The sequence below is a fragment of the Eumetopias jubatus genome, unplaced genomic scaffold (genome assembly GCF_037043125.1).
Source record: "Eumetopias jubatus isolate StellerSeaLion01/CBP00866 unplaced genomic scaffold, mEumJub1_p1.0 scaffold_14, whole genome shotgun sequence".
Taxonomy (NCBI): domain Eukaryota; kingdom Metazoa; phylum Chordata; class Mammalia; order Carnivora; family Otariidae; genus Eumetopias; species Eumetopias jubatus.
In genome coordinates, this window is record NW_028274820.1 from 13,078,593 (window position 1) to 13,096,528 (window position 17,936).

A 17,936-nucleotide genomic window follows, 5' to 3' on the forward strand; every position below is an offset into this window, starting at 1 on the left:
ACTTTATAGACACCCTGTTGTTTCCGTATTTGTTCTTCTCCCCTACTTTGGTTTCATACCTTGACTCCTATTAATCATGTGTTAGGTTTTTTCCCCACCATCTTCAACAGTTGATGCTTTCCTCCAATTCTTATTTGAAATATATTGTTCCATTGCTTTTTAATTTTTACAATTTTCTTTATTTTCACTATTTTCCTTAAGAATTATCTGTGTCGATTCCCTCTTGTGTTCGTTCTAATTTAATCCTGATTTTTTTCTTTTGTACCTAATATTTTCCTGAGTTCTTTCACTTAATTTCTGTGTGTTTCAAATTCTTAGTCAAGTTATTCTTTCATATCTTCTATCATTTTTAGTGTCTTTTACTTCATTTTTATCTGTTGTATGGGTATGTCTTTACGGCATATTTTCATTGCCTATAGGAATATGATTCTGCTTATTCTCTTTTTTAAATTTTATAATAACTCTGTATAGGATTTGAATCTCAGCACTTTCCTGTTACTTTCTTCTTTTTTATCTAAAATTAGTTTTCCTGAACTTTTAGAAGGAGGTTTGGTATAAATAGCATTCCTAACTTAAAGAATTCCATCTTCAGTTTTTTTGTGTAATATTAAAAAATATACGGCGTAGCGTGTTTTCCAAAACTTCCTGGCTCTGTCCTCCCCTCTTTTTTCTGTATGTTCTGTCCTTATCACTCATGTCCATATCCTGCTCAATTTTTCTTTCACTCCGAGCAGTTTTTCAGCATGGAGCCCTCTTCTGGAGGGTGATTTTCAACAATTCAGAGTAGCTATACAGCCCCAGAGCTTATCAGGAACCCCTGCACTCAGCTCCTAGTTTCAGTTGCTGTTCTCCAAATTGCTCTTCCCATGCTGAAGAATACCTCTAGATTATTCTGGACCTGAGCTGAAGTCTATGAGAGAGGCCCCAGTGCTACCCTCTATTGTTTCCCTTACAGAGAGATGCTGCTATTATTCTGGTCCCATGGATTTTGATGGGGGTTCAAGAAGATTCACTGTCCTTTTGTTATAAATGTTTTCCATGTTTTTTCTCATTTTGTTCTTTAGTAGCTCAGTTTTTATGTGAAGATTTGGGAGACCCAGAAACAATGCTGTCACCACCATGTTCCCAGAAATTCAAGGGTATTATTTTTTAAGAAATTTGGAGAAGCTTCCTTATATTGCAAGTCAGGTGCCATTTTGAGCTGCAATGAAGCTCATTTATGATTCAATTTTTTTAAATTTTTCCTGGCCAAGTTCAACCTCTTATCGCCTGACTAGCAGGTATCTTTTCATTACTTGCTTCTAGTCCTGAGCAGGATTGAAATATAGAACCCACGTGATTTATGATGCCTACCTCTTCTACTCACTTAAAATACACATTTAGACCATCAGCATCGTACCAAACATAATATAAATCCAGGTATATGGTAATGGAAAGCACCTCACCATAAAATGCAAGCCTGCAACTACTCCTTAATTTTCCTATCTCAAAACAGTTTTTTTTAATATATCTCTATTGAATTTGATTTGCATTCACTAAACAAAGGATATTTTCAAGTGAAGTACAAAAATCTACTACTTCACAAATTTACCCACTTTCTCATCTGTGTCTTTCATGAATGAATAGCCTTAGGAAAGAAAGGGCACATTATTTTGTTATTGTACACAACACACTAACATGAAAATGTTATGAAGGAAAAGAGTTATAGGATAGAGAATGCTATTTTTTTCCCAAAGGATCCCAGAGGTAGAATGAATTCTATTGGCAATGTCCTCCAAACCTTAAAACCCAGAAACGTGGTCCTCCAACCTGCTTTTGCAGGTTCATAGTACAGGAGGTACTCTTCCAGGGAAGACAGTACTTCAGAAGGGACTCACTTCGTGTTTGGAAATCTCTGAATAAAAATTCTAGCTTCCCAGTCTTTCTGCTCCTTTCCCACCCTCCCTAGCTCCACACACCCTGGTCTCCTTTCCCGGATAGAGAACCTAAGATTCCTTCCAGGTGAGAACCAATGCTATAAATGGTTGAACTCAACTGTTCACATCCATTCTAGAATCTGACTCTGGAAATGTCTTCCCATTGATCCTTGCTGAGTCCTGAGAAGCCTCACACCAGGGCGCCTGGGTGGCTCAGTTGGTTAAGCGACTGCCTTCGGCTCAGGTCATGATCCTGGAGTCCCGGGATCGAGTCCCACATCGGGCTCCCTGCTCAGCAGGGAGTCTGCTTCTCCCTCTGACCCTCTTCCTTCTCGTGCTTTCTATCTCTCATTCTCTCTCTCAAATAAATAAATAAAATCTTTAAAAAAAAAAAAAAAAAAAAGAAGCCTCACACCATGTTCTTCCCCACACCAGTCGTTTGCAGATCATGGCCTTCCAACAAGTCCTCTCTTCTCTGAGTTAAACACCCTGACATCTTTACCTACTCCTCAACTTGGCATATATAAAGAATTTAAACAATTCATAGCCTCCCCATCAGTAGGGAAAAACATTTTATTCAAAGGGAAAAGATGAAAATAAATCATCACAGAAAAACATGCTCAGCCCCACTTGTAATTTAAGAAATGCAAGTTAAATGATTTGAGGTATCATTATACACTGTAAGGAGTGGGGAAAAAAGTATGGTTACATATTACTGAGGTCCTACAAATTAACTCAGATTTTCTTGAAAACAATCTGTTAAGAAGTAATAAGAACTATAAATCTGTTCGTGCAGTTTGAGTGATTCCATTTGTACAGTGATATTCAAATCAAAGTTTCTAATGCAGTAAAAAAGTAAAAATATCCTAAATGCCTAGAAAACAGCAAAATGCCTTTGTATACTACAGAATATTTATACAACAGGTTAGTACATAAGCAATTTAAAGTAAATATATAGCCAATATACAGTAAATACTTTATACAATATACACAAAAATACTTTAGGAAACGCAAAAACAGAACTCACAATTGTATGTGCATATAATTATATCTAATTATGTATATACATTAACAAAACTCCATAAAACAATTTGGCAAGTTATAAATAGCACTAAATGTTCATCATATTCTCTTTTTCTTCAAAATTTCTCAAATCCTTAAAAGAAACCAAGGTGATTAAAGCAGTCTCATGGCTTCATGAAGAATATGGGGATCCCCACTAACCATAAGTACTATGGAGCAGGAAAAGGGCCTGGTCCATTTTCTATTGTATCCTTATACCAGGACAGAGCCTGCCATTTGAAAGCTGACATTTATATAGCATATTCTATGTGCCAGACATTGTTTTAAGCTCTTTACATGGATTACACATTTAATACAACAAGCCTGTAACATAAATGCTATTATCATCCCCATTTGATAGATGAGGATCCTGAGGCAGTGAGAGGTTTAGGTGACTTGGCAAGGTCACATAGTCAGTAAAAGGATGAGAACCCAGATAGTATGAGCTCCAGAGTCCATGCTCTTCCTGCCCCTCCCCTGTGCTGTACCACTTCAGGAAATGAGGAGGTGAGCCATAACAGCTGGTTGAATATACGTATATATGGAAGAATGGATCGATGGATTGATCAATTGACTGACAAATCATTTGCGTTTACGCTCTCTGGAACCTGAGAAAGGCAACTGACATATTAAACCCCTTTCCACTCTGGCGCTGTGCCAGGTGCTTTCATACATTATCTCACTAAATCATAGGAACAACGTTGCCAGGATGCATTATTACTGCCCATTTGTTAATATGAAGAAAGTGGGTTTTGTTCACTTGCTGTGGAATCTTGGAGAAGTCACCCTGAGACACAAAAATGATGCTTAGCAGAGTAGGAGCTGAACATATATTTGTTGAATGCAGGACTTTAAAATAACTTTTGAATACTTAGAAAAAGAAGTTGTAAGATTTCGCAGCCAATATGGTTTTCTTAGAGGCAAGTAACACCAAGCCCATCTATTTTCTTTTTTGATTGGGTTCTAGACAGGTATGTGAGAGAAATACTGTGGGCAGTGTTCCTGGATTCCACCAGAGCTACTCACAGGGTCATTAAAAATATCGCCTGTGGATAAGATGGAGAAATGTAGTTTGCATAATGACATAATGTGTAAATTTGAAGCCAGGCGACCATATACCCAGAGAGTTCAGTTTCAATCCTGGGTAGTAAGGATGGTCTCTGTTGTGGAACCGAAATGAGAATCAGGATGATGTCATGTTGGTGAGAGTTGTGCATAACAAGAAGCTGGTAGAGACAGCAATCAAGTTGGTTTAAACAGAGCCAATTTTGTCTTAAACAAAATTAATAAAAAATGTATTTAAGTCCAAAACTAATAAATGCACAAAGAAACAGGGCTTAATAGTAGCCAAAGGTGTTTTTTTTTTTAAGGTGATTTGTGGTCACTTAATACGAGTCAACATGTCAAGGGCTGCCAAATAAGAGTGAAAACTTGGACAGCAACAGAACTCTTACCCTAAGCAAATTAACTACCGCCCCACGATACTGCTGCTTGCCCTGTACCTACATGAAGTAACACTTACCTCGGGTCTGCCATATGCCAGGCATTGTGTTGAGAGCTTTACCTCTGTGTATTCACTCATTCAATGCTTTCACCAATTCTAGGGGTAAGGATTATTATTAATATCCCCAAAAATCTAGACTATCAAAGTCACACAGTTTGCCTAATCTCTTAACAATTAACAGGAGAGGACAAGCATCGAAAGCGGAGCAGTCTAATTCCAGCTTCAACTTACGTTAACCACGATTCGATCCGGCCTCTGACACTCATGGCTGCAGGGGCTGTGGATGCCCCAGGGCACGTGCCCTTGACCAGCATGAGTTCGGCTGCAGCTTAAGACAGTTCCAGCCTGTAGACAGCTTCCTATCTCAAATGCCTGCACCTTTTCCTTCTATGTGGGCTTTCTCCAACAGCACAGGAACTGGCTGCACCCCCAGGGCAATCCTGCAGCACCAGGGATACAAGATGGTAGATAAAGGACCAGTAATCCCCATTTTCTGGTGAGACAATTCTGAAGCATGTTCCACACTGTCTTCAATGTTTCCAGCAATACTGAGCCCCAGCTGCCCTCAATGGCAACCCGCTCATCAGTGCACCCTTCTCTGTCTTATTTTCCCCTTGTTTATTTGTGTTTCATGAGATCATTTCCCTAAAAAATTACCTGTACCCAAATCCTTGCTTGGGTACAGGGTCTGCTTTGGGGGAATCCCAACTAAGATACCACCCTTTGCTATTTCTGAATCACTCTTAAATCTTCTGCTAACTTCAAGTAATTAAGTAATTACTTAGTTTAATTTATTTAAGAATTTAAGTAATTTGTCTTTTTAATTGTACCATGGATAGCTCTGCCATTAATTATATGTGCTTTGATGGTTTTATGTTATAATCTAAACTAGAGCATGTCTTGGGGGGAAATAAAAGGGGTTAGCATGATTTTCTTCAGGGTCACCAACTAAACCCAATAGTGGCTTTAGGGAAGGGAAAATGGGAAAATAATGGAAGAGGTATATGAGACAAGAATTTTGAACTTAATCACTATAACTCAAATGAAATGTAGGTCCTTGCCCACCCTGTCACCCACCAGTGGACTCCCAGGACCAAACTACAGAACTGCCTCATTCTCAGGAATATTTCTGAGAGGCATGAGTTCCTGAAATCATTTTCTTTTTGGATAAGCTCAAAGGGAGTTACCGGTACTTAGAAAAATAAATCAACCTGGGCTGGCAAACTGGAAAACTCAATCATGCCACCATTTGTTACTGCGTTTGTAGATCACAGTCCCACTCTTCTAACTCCAGGAGTATTTCCCCCCAGGAGTCCTTTTAGGAGGCAGTGAAGTGGGACTGATAAATCAGTAATGCTCAGGTGCTGCTATCTTAGAGAATGAACAATTCAGACTTAGAAACAGCCTGGGAATGGGGAAAACAAAGGCCACTTGGGAAGGTGTCCTAAATGCAATCTTACTTTGTAGCTATTTTTTTAATTTTCCCGAAAAATAGCATTTTAATAATTACATGTTGTCTTCTGCTATTGTTGCATGGAAAAAAACAAGGGAACTCGCTCTCATAAAATTATTGACATATCTCAAATATACAGCTTTTGCATGTACATGTTGCTTTAAGATGCTTCATATGGTTACTGTTACAACAAATATGTAAGTTTTATTGAACAACACCATAAACAACGATGCATAAATTGTTAGGAGATTCTATTTTTGGCAGAATTCATTGGTGGACTGTGTTTCATCAAAATGTTCTTTCCCCCACTGAAAAATGAAAAGCTTTGTAGCACACAAACAAAAGACATGGTCCTTTTTCTTCTTAACCAACTTTACACAGTCAAAGCAAAGGATATATATAACTTTCTCGGGAAATTTATAAGGAAGAAAACTATTAGTGAAAACAGTAAAATGTAGAGGACATTATCACAAAAATTTAGCTACTTACCCAGATTAACATTAACGTTAGAAAAAAATAAAAAATATCTTTGATTTTGATATTCACACCAAGTGAAATTAAGAACATGAACTAATGACAGGAAGCATTTCCTTAAATAGCATTAACTTCTTACCTTAATTTTGACCTCTATGTTCTGTGCTATTCTTGGCCCTCAATGACCAAATGCTTATAATAAAATTGTTGGTATGTTTACCAACTAGGTCAGAGCACAGCATTTATTTTTTGGTTTTATTTTTGGTGTTATGTTGTTTGCTTTCTTAAAATGGGTGAAATTGTAATTCTCTCCTGAGACACCCATGGTTAATATTAACTAATACTTCTTTCGGTGCCTTTCCTTTGCTGTTAATATAGTTTATAATTTTGCCTTTTTAAATTAATATTATATAATATGCATCTCCCTTCCTATAAAATATTATCACTAAATTTAATTTTTGGTGAATGCACAATATTCTAAAATAAGTACTTACCTATTACCCTAATGCTAGATGTTTATGTGCTTTGCATATTTCATTATTCTGAGCAACTCCGCAAGCGTCTTTATCTTGATTCCTCTAAAGAGATTTACTAGAACGTAAAGGACGATTATTCTAAAATAGAATTACTAAGTCACTAAGATTAGTCACTTCAATGCTCTATACACCTACTGTCCAATTGCTTTCTCCTCAGCATGTTATGAACTTCTATGTCTTACTATGCATTAGGACACATTAATTATTACTCATATTTAATAAATACTTGAATGACTAAAAAAAGAAAAACATATTTGACCATCTTTATTTGCATATATTTAATTACTTGTAAAACCAAGTGCTTTTTCATATATTAATTTGACACTAGGATTTCAGGTTTTATAAGCTATTTCTTCAAGTTAATCTGCTGAGGTTGTTGTGGGTTTTTTTTTTTTTCTAATCTATTTGACTGTTCTCTTTGTAAAATAACTACCATTATCTGTAGTTACTGTTGGAAATATTTTCCCCACTTCATTTTTCCTTCAGTTTATTTATTGTGTTAACACTAGAGCTGTTCTAATATACAGTAGGAATTGTCATCTCTAATACTTTTTAAAAATTCATTTAGTCTATTTATTCTTGAAGACAAATTTTAGAATTTGCTAAATTCCAGAATTAACTCTGTTGAAATGGTGTTTGGATTTTGTTAAACTATTAATAATGGGGAAAAGTGACATCTTTACAATATTTAGTTTTCCTAGCAATAAGTTTTTGTAGTTTTGTTCCCATGTAACTCCCATCTATACCTTATTACCCTTTTCCCTAGGTGTTTTGTATTTGGTGTTGCTGCTGCTAGCCACGTATGGAATCCTTCCTTCATTACATTTTCGATGATATAGGAAAGTATTATTTTCTGTACATTGATTTTGTATTTGACAGCCTGCTTAACTCTATTGTTAAGTTGTAAATTTTTCTTAAAAGTATTATTCCTTTAATGTAATACACAGATCATTTTTTAATACTTACTTTTTTCATCTGACAAATATAATCATTTTAGTGAACAACCTGCATTTATTAGTGTGCATTCAGATATCAATTTTATTCTCTCTCCCAACTTTCAACCCATTCTCTGAATTTAGTTTTTTCCAAACCCTGGATAAAATTCTGGAAAGATTCTGTAGGCTTTCCAATTTGTCTTAGGCAATGAATGCATAGTCCTTTCATTCTGGGGTTTAAATAATCCGGTTCAGTCCACAAACTACATAACTCTACTCTGCTGCAATAGTAACAGTCAGAACCCCTGTGCAAATTCATTTCTAGGTTTCCTATAACTCTAATACTTGAGATAACTCTACTTAATTACAGAGTTTACTCTTTTAATATATATATATTTTTTAAAGATTTTATTTATTTGATAGAGAGAGACACAGAGAGAGAGGAAACACAAACAGGGGGGTGGGAGAGGGAGAAGCAGGCTTCCCGCAGAGCAGGGAGCCCGATGTGGGACTCGATCCCAGGACCCTGGCACCATGACCTGAGCCAAAGGCAGACGCTTAACAACTGAGCCACCCAGGCGCCCTCTTTTAATATATTTTTGTAATCTATCTGATATTACTTCAGTATCTAGTTTCCTAAATTATATTAGATTATATATCCTGATTTCCAAACTGTGTTTCAAGGCATGCTAACACCCTTTGATATGTTAAAAGGAGTTGAGGCTAGTGGAATAGAAAGGAGAAAAAAAAGTTTCTCTTAGCCACATTAGTTTGGAAATCACTGCTTGCTACATTTCTCCCTAGAGATTCATAATATACATCAGCATATTAATCTTGTAAGGAATTCTCTAAAAAAAATAAATAAAATATTTGTCTTCATTTTAAATATTGGCTGGCCTTGGGACTCATTTAGACAAATAAAATGTGATAGAAGAGACATTGTGCAAGTTCTGGAGTCCAGACCTCAAGAAGTCTTGTTTGCTTCTGCCTTTGCTCTTCAGCAGTGTCCAAAGACCACCATTATTATAAGCAAGTCTCTCTAGCCTGAAGGATTAAAAAGATGAGAAAGAGAACCAAGTGGCTCCATGTAGCCAACAGCCAGCGCTAGACATGTAAGGCCATCCTGAACTTTCTAGCCCAAATAACCCACTAACTAAAAGCAACCACTTAAGTGGACCCCAAATCCAGCAGAACAACCAAGCCAACCCTCAGAATCATGAGAAATAATAAATCACCATTGTTTTAAAACAGGGGCTCAAAAACTCAAAAATTTGATCCATGGGTCACATTTAGTCCACCTGTTTTTATACAACCCTCCAAAATCCTCCAGAATTTTATACAACCCAACAAATCCAAAAATGGATTTTAGAAGTGACATCACCAAGAAGCAACATACATCATTCCTGACTTTGTTAGCCCTCACAAAAACAACTCACAACTATTTAAGAACAAGACACCACTGAGAGAATCCTAGAACAGGGGGCTAAGGCTGAAGGACCCCCCCTGCCCCACACAGATCAAGGCAGACTGCATTAGAAGACTAAAAGAAGTGGCTACACCTTGACCATATTGCTCCTTACCCAGGCCAGTGTAGCACCACATGCAGAGGTCTCCCCTGAGGCTATGTTTCTTCCAGGAGGGGAACGAGAACCCAGGGGAAAAACCAGACGCATCTCCAGCATTGTGGGTCACTTTGCAGGAACCCCTACTCTGATCTCAGGCCACAGGGATTATAGGGGAATCTGTGGGGAGCAACCACTGGGGATCTGACCGTGAAGGAGGAAAGGAGAGGGGCTTGCAACAACCAGTGCATACTTGTACAGCCTGAGTAGTAATCCCAACCAGTGATTTTGCTCATTGCAGAACCACATCAGGGGCACACTCTGACCGGAGGACTTAGTGGAGTGCAGATCTGCCTGATTTGGATCCTCAAACAAGGAGCTTTGCTGGCCCTAGAGCTGGGTTTGCTCAGGCCCAGGCAAGTTGCTGAATCACAGTCCCACCCTCCTGGAGAGTGTCTTCCAGCCCCATCTTCCAGCCCAGTACAGCCCAAGCTGAGAAATAAGCAGGCAAAGCTAATCACCCTCAGAACAGAGTTAGTACAGCCATGAAATGATCCCATGCTACATACAAGCAAAAGATTAATTCATAGCAAAGGCTGATGGTAGCTCCCAGCCTTGCCCAATAAGATGGCCTGTTTGGAAAACTGAGAGTAGCCAGGTGCAGCCCTTCCCTCTACCACCCATGTAAGGGAGCTGAGCCATAGCCTCACCCACTATGGGGAGTGTCCTTCAGGCCCATCTGACTAGAAGGGCCAATAGCAACTCCTGGAAGCTGTGCAGCCTAGTGGGATTCAAGTGGAGAGGTGGGCTGGCAGAGCCCATAGTTTGCAGAACAAAGCCAGTAGCTTTGTTTGGTCAGGGATCTTAGGGGCAGGTTGGCTTGAGTTAAGAAAATGAAGAGCTTTACCAGCTTTAGAGCTGCTTCTCCTACTGTCCCCGGGCAGGACTCTAATTCATAGACTCCCTTACCACTGAATACAGTGTGCAGCCTGTCCAAACAGGGAACCTAACCAAAACACCCAGGAAGCTGCAGAGCTCATTCAACAGCTCTACATAGAGTGGCACTTGAACATAGAGCACAGCCTGTGGCTTCCCCATCTGCAGAGCAAAACCACTGGCCTCACCTGACCAGGGAATTCAGTGTATACTCTAGCCTGACTTGGGTCCCCAAGCAATGAGCTATACAGGCTCATTGGGTTCTGTCCTGCTGCCTTGCCAGGGCAGGGAGGCTAAATCAGAGCTCCAACTACTACTGAATATAGTACCCAGTCCCCACAATCTAGTAAGTCTACCAGAGGATCCAGGCAACGATGGGCCTATCTTAAATCCTTCCATGGACAGGGAACCAAGCCAGCAGTCTTACACAACTATCTTCAGGCATTGCCACAGCAGCTTCATCCCCATCCTCACAGCTTAAACAGTTGCCTTGCCCCAAAACAAATCATAAATCAAAACAGTCCCCACCTGCCCAAGGACATTACTGGGAGACATACCCAGAAACCCAAACTGACTGGTGAAGAACTGTCTCTGCCAAGATAAACCTGTTAAGTCTGGAAGAAGAGCCTGATGACTCAAACGCAGAGATACCAACATAAGGAATCAAGGATGGAAAACAGGTAAGTACGACATCAGCAAAGGAAAGTAATAAAGCTTTAATAAATGATTTCAAAAATATGGAGATCTATGAACTGTCAAACAAGGAATTCAAAATAATCCTCTTAAAGCAGTTTAGTGAACTATAAGAACACAAAGACAACTAAACAAAATTAGGAAAACAATGCACAAGCAAAATAAGAAGTTTGACAAGAATACAGCAGCCACCAAAAAGTAATAATAATAATTAAACAAACAGAAATCGCAGAGTTCAAAAATACAGTAACTGAACTGAAGAATGCAATAGAATTTCAAAGGAAACCTCGAACAGCATAAGAAAGAATCAGTGACCTAGAGAATAGGACATTGGAAATTATCCAGTCAGAGGCACAAAAAGAAAAAAGAATGAAAAACAGTGAAGAAAATTTACAGGAATTACAGGACACAATGGAAAGAGACAATATTTGCATTATGGGAAATCCAGAAGGAGAAAAGAAAAAGAGACAGAAAGTATATTTAAAGCAAAAATAGCTGAAAATGCCCCAAACCTGAGGAGAGAAAAGGACATCCAGATCAATGAGGCCCAAAGGACCCCAAACTGGTTGATCACACATAGGGCTACACTGAGACACATTATAATTAAGTTGTCAAAAGTCAAAGACAAAGGAAGAATTTTAAGAACAGTAAGAGTAAAGAGAGAAGTTACATACAAGGGAAACTCCATTTAAGACCACCAGCAAATTTCTTAACAGAAAGTTTTCAGGCCAGGCAAGAATGGGATGACATATGCAAAATATTGAAATAAAATTGCTGTCAGCCAAGAATGTAGGTATAGACCTGTCAACCTGTCCTTCAGAGATGAAGGAGGGATAAAGACTTTCCCAAACAAACAAAAACTGAAGGAATTCATTATCACCAGATCTGCCTTACAAGAAATGCTGAAGGGAGTTCTTAGAGTAGAAGTAAAAGAATGATAATTAGCATCATAAAAACATAAAAGATAGTGTATATCTCACTGGTAAGAGTAAATATGTAGTTACAGTCTGCAATATGCTGAGTAGTGCATAATTCACTTACAACTCTTGTATGAAAGTTTTAAAAAATGAGCATAGTAAAAATAACTACAATATTAGTTACATGGTATTAAAATCATGTAAATTTTAACAGCAATAGCCAAAAACATGAGAAAAAGGAGCAGTAAAAGTATAAAGTTCATGAATTCTATTGAAGTTAGGTTGTAATCAGTTTAAAACAGGGTATTAAAAAATTAAGACATTTTAGGGGCACCTGGGTGGCTCAGATGGTTAAGTGTCTGCCTTCAGCTCAGGTCATGATCCCAGCATCCTGGGATCGAGCCCATGTCGGGCTCCCTGCTTAGCAGGGAGTCTGTTTCTCCCTCTCCCTCTGCCTGCCACGCCCCCTGCTTGTGCTCTCTCTCTCTCTCTCTCTCTCTCTCTGTCAAATAAACAAATAAAATCTTAAAAAAAAAAAATTTAAGGCATTTTATGTAAGCCTCATGGTAACCAAAAAGGAAAATGCTGTAGTCATTTTAAAAAAGAAAATAAAGAATTCAAAGCATACTGATACAAAAACATCAAAACACACACACAAAAAGACAGCAGGATAAGAAACAAAAAACAATAGATCTCCAAAAACAACCAGAAAATAATCAACAAAAGACAAAACTAAGTCCTTATTTACCTATCAATAGCTACTTTAAGTGCAAATGGATTAAATTCTCCAACTAAAAGATATAGAATGGCTACATGGATTTAAAAAAAAAAAAGATCCAACAATATGCTGTCTACAAGTGACTCAGTTTAGCCTGAAAGACACACATAGACTGAGAGCAAAAGGATGGGAAAAGACATTGCAAGCAAATGGTAACCAAAAAAAGGGCAGGATTAGCTATACTTATATCAGACAGAATAGACTTTAGACTAAAAATGGTAAAAGGAGACAAACAGGGTCATTATATGATGCTAATGGGGTCAATCCATCAAGGAAACATAACAATTGTAAATATATGTGCGCCCAACATTGGAGGACCTGAACATATAAAGTGAAAACTAACACAGCTAAAATAAGAAATAAACAGTAATACAATAATAGCTGGGGACTTTAATACCCGACTCTTGACAACAGATAGATCATCCAGATAGAGAATCAATAAGAAAACAGCAGATTTGAATAACACTATAGACCAAACAGACCTAAAAGATATATAGAGAACATTCTATACAACAACAGCAGAATACATATTCTTCTTAAGTGCACATGGAACATATTCTAGATTAGGCTATGTTAGGCCAAAAAACAACTCTTAGCAAATTCAAGAAGATTGAAACTATAACAATTATTTTCTCTGACCACAATGGCATTAAACTAGAAATCAATAACAAGAAAAAAACTGGAAATTCATGAATACATGGAAATCAAACAACACTCTCCTGAACAACCACTGGATCAAAGAAAAAATTAAAGTGGAAACAAAGTTTCTTAAGACAAACAAAATGAAAACACAACATATCAGAACTTGTGGGATGCAACAAAAGCAGTTCTAAAAGGGAAGTTCATAGCAATTAAGGCCTACGTAAGAAGCAAGAAAGATCCCAAATAAACAACCTAATCCTATGTCTTAAGGAACTAGAAAAAGAATAAACTGAGACAAAAGTAAGCAGAAGAAAGGAAATAATAAGAATTGAAGCAGAAATAAATGATATAGAGAAATGAAAAGCATTAGAAAAGACTAACCAAACTCAGAGTTGGTTCTTTGAAAAGATGAACAAAACTGACAAACCCTAAGCTAAGTTAACCAAGTTAAAAAAGAGAAAGGACTCAAATCAACAAAATTATAAGTGAAAAAGGCTTTACAACTAACACCACAGAAGTTCAAAGGACCATAAGAAGCGATTATGAACAGATATACACCAATAAACTGGACAATCTTGAAAAAAAATGAGAAAATTCCGAGAAATATATAACTTACCAAGACTGAATCAGGAAGAAATATAAAATCTGAATAGGCAAATTATTAGTACAGAGATTGAACCAGTAATGAAAAATCTCCCAACACAGAAAAGCCCAGGACCAGATGTTTTATCAAATATTTAAAGAATTTACACCAATCCTTCTCAAACTCTTTGAAAAAAATCAAAGAGGAGGAAACACTCACAAAATCATTTTATGAGGCCAGCTTTATCCTGATACCAAAAAAAAAAAAAAAAAAAATTCTGCAAAAGAAAACTACAGACCAATATCCCTGATAAAAATAGATGCAAACATTCTCAACAAAATATTAGCAAACTGATGTCAGCAGCACACTAAAAGGATCATATGCCATGATCAAGTGGGATTTATCCTTGGGATGCAAGGATGGTTCAACATATGCAAATCAACCAATGTGATATATATCACATTGACAGAATGAAAGAAAATAATCATATCATCATCTCATTAAATGCAGAAAAAGCATTTGAAGAAAATCAACATCCATTCATGGTAAAAACTCTTAACAAATTAGGCATAGAGGGAATATATCAGCATAGTAAAGACCAAATATGACAAGCTGATAGCTAACATCATACTCAATGGCGAAAGACTGAAAGCTTTCCTTCTAAGATCAGGAACAAAACAAGGGTGCCCACTCTCACTACTCTTATTCAACATAATACTAGAAATCCTAATTAGATCAATCAGGCAAGAAAAAGAAATAAAATTTCACAAATGGAAAAGAAATAAAATCTTCTCTATTTACAGATGACATGATTATATATACAGAAAATCCTAAATGCTCAACCAAACCCTGTTAGGTCTAATTAATGAACTAAGTGAAGTTGAAGGACACAAAATTAACATACAAAAATCAGTAGTATTTCTATACACAAACAATGAATTTCTGAAAAATAAATAAATAAATAAATAAATCCCATGTATGATAGCATCAAAAACAATAAAAATAGTTAAGAATAAGTTTAACTATGGAATTGAAGGATCTCTACTCCGAAAACAACAAGACATTGATGAAAGACAGTAAAAAAGACACAAAGAAACAGAAAGATATCCTATGTTCATGGATTGGAAGAATTAATATTGTTAAAATGTCAAAAAGCCATTTATAGATTCAGTGCAATCCATATCAAGATTCCAATGGCATTTTTTACAGCAGTAGAAAAAAACACTCTGAAAATTTATATGAAGCCACAAAAGACTCCAAATAGCCCAAGAAATCCTGAGAGAAAAGAACAAATCAGGAGGTATCACACTTAATGATTTTAAGCTATACTATAAAGCTATAGTCATCAAAATGGTACTGGAATAAAAACAGACAAATAGACCAATGCAACGGAATCAAGAATCCAGATATAAACCCAAGCATATACAGTCAATTAACATTTGAAAAAGAAGCCAGGAATACTCAATGGAGAAAAGACAATCTTTTCAACAAATGGCACTGGGATAATTAAATATGCACAAATAAAAGAATGAAAATGGACCCATATCTTCTACCACTCACAAAAATTAACTCAAAATGGATGAAAGACTTAAATGTAAGACCTGAAACCATGACAATCCTAGAAGAAAACATAAGAATAAAGTTCTTTCATGTGGGTTTTGATAATGGTTTTTTGGATATGATACCTAAAGCACAAGCAAATGGACAAAATAAAAAATAAACAAGGAGGATTACATTAAACTAAAAGTTTTTGCAGAGCAAAAGAAACCATCAACAAAATGAAAATGCAAGCTACAGAATGGGAAAAATATTTATAAACCATATAGCTGTTAAGGGGTTAATATCCAAAATATATAAGGAACTCATACAACTTAATAGTGAACCAACCCCCCAAAATAACCCAATTAAAAACTGGGAGAAAGTCCTGAATAGACACTACTCCAAGGAAGAGATACAAAAGGTCAATAGGTACATGAAAAGATGTTCAACACCACTAGTCATTAGGGAAATGCAAATTAAAACTACAGTGAGATTATGTCACACCAGTTAAAATGGTCATCAAAAAGACAAGAGATAACCAATGCTGGTATGGATGTAGAGAAAAGGGAACCTTGTGCACTGTTGGTAGGAGTGTAAATTGGTACAGCAACTATGGAAAACAGTATGAAGCACCCTCAAAAAATTAAAAATAGAACTGCCACATATGATCCAGCAATTCCACTTATAGGAATCATATAAGTGGTTTTTTTCATATCCAAAGGAAATGAAAACATTAACTCAAAAAAAAAAAAGATATCTGCACCTCCATGCTCATAGCAGCATTATTTATAATAGCCAAGACATAGAAACAACCTAAGTGTCCATCAATGAGTGAATGGATGAAGAAGTTGTTTTGTGTGTGTGTGAGTGTGTGTCTGTGTGTGTGTGTGTGTTACATGACATATATGTGAACATACATTCTTTATTATTAATTAATATCATTATTAATATTATTTAGTAATTATAACATATCAAATACATAATATAATATTATTTATTATAATTTTAATATAATTATTATTTTACTATTATCCCCATGTATATGAATATATGAATAAATATTATTCAGCCATAAAAAATGAGGAAGTCCTACCATTTGTGACATCATGGATGGAACTTGAAGGCATTATGCTAAGTGAAATAAGTCCAACAGAGAAAGATAAATACTGTGTGACCTCACTTATACGTGGAATCTAAAAAAAAAGATCAAAGTCATAGAAAAAGACATCAGACTTGTGATTACCAGAGGTGGAGGGTAGGGGGAAGGGGAAATGGAGAAAAGTGGTCAGAAAATACAAACTGCCAGTTGTAAGATAAATAAGCACTAGGGATGTAATGTACAACATGATGACCACAGCTAGCACTGCTGCATGACGTATAGGAACACTAATAGAGTAAATCCTATGAGTTCTCATTAAAAAACGTACTGCATGGAGCACTGGGTGTTATACACTAACAATGAATCATGGAACACTACATCACAAGCTAATGATGTAATGTATGGTAATTAACATAACATAATAAATAAAAAATGGATTTAATATTGTTAAATGGTTGGAAGAAATCAAAAGAAGAATATCTCATAGCACATGAGAACCATATGAAATTCAGCTTTCAGGGGCACCTGGGTGGCTCAGTCCGTTAAGCTTCTACCTTCGGTTCAAGTCATGATCCTGGGGTCCTGGGATCAAGCCTGGCATCGGGCTCCCTGCTCTGTGAGGAGTCTGCTTCTCCCTCTCCCTTTCCCTCTGCCCCTCCTCATGTTCTCTCTCTCATGATCTCTCTCTTACTCTCTCTCTCTCAAATAAATAAAAAAAATCCAAAAAAAAAAAAAAAGGAATTCAGCTTCCAGTATCCATAAATAAAGCTTTAGTGGAATACAGTCATGCTCACTCATTGAAGTCCTGTCTACGGTTACTCTCTCACTACAGTGGTAGAGTTAAGCAGCTGTGGTGGAGATCATTTAGTCCCCAAAGTCAAAAATATTTACTATCTAGCCCTTTATAGAAAAAGTTTGCTGACTCGTTTTAAAGCGTTAAGTTTTAGGATGGTTTGCCATACCACAGTAGGTAACTAAGATTTTAAAATTGTAATCTTATTTAAAATTTTTTTACTTATACACTGAGTTTTATAATTTTATCTATGCTTGTATTTCTAAATTTATTATTGGTTTTTAAAATATCTCATTGTAGCTGGATTTTCTTTGTTGAAACTTACTAAGATTTTTTTTTGTAATCTAGTCTATAATCAGTGTTTGTAAATGTTCCCTAGACACTAGAAAGGATTCTGTGCTCTGTTAGCTGAATATACAGTGTGATATGTATCTACTACTTTCACCTCATTCAGTATAGTAAATAAGTCCTCTTTTTCTTTAATCTGCTTTAGAAAATCGCATGTTAAGTTATT

The 17,936-nt window shown here is 36.5% G+C and overlaps 1 protein-coding gene across 1 annotated transcript in view; it reads right to left on the reverse strand.

Annotated features, from left to right (window-relative positions):
* SUGCT (succinyl-CoA:glutarate-CoA transferase) overlaps positions 1 to 17,936 on the reverse strand; it is a 417,779-nt gene that overhangs the window by 24,697 nt on the left and 375,146 nt on the right. The window lies entirely within an intron of this gene.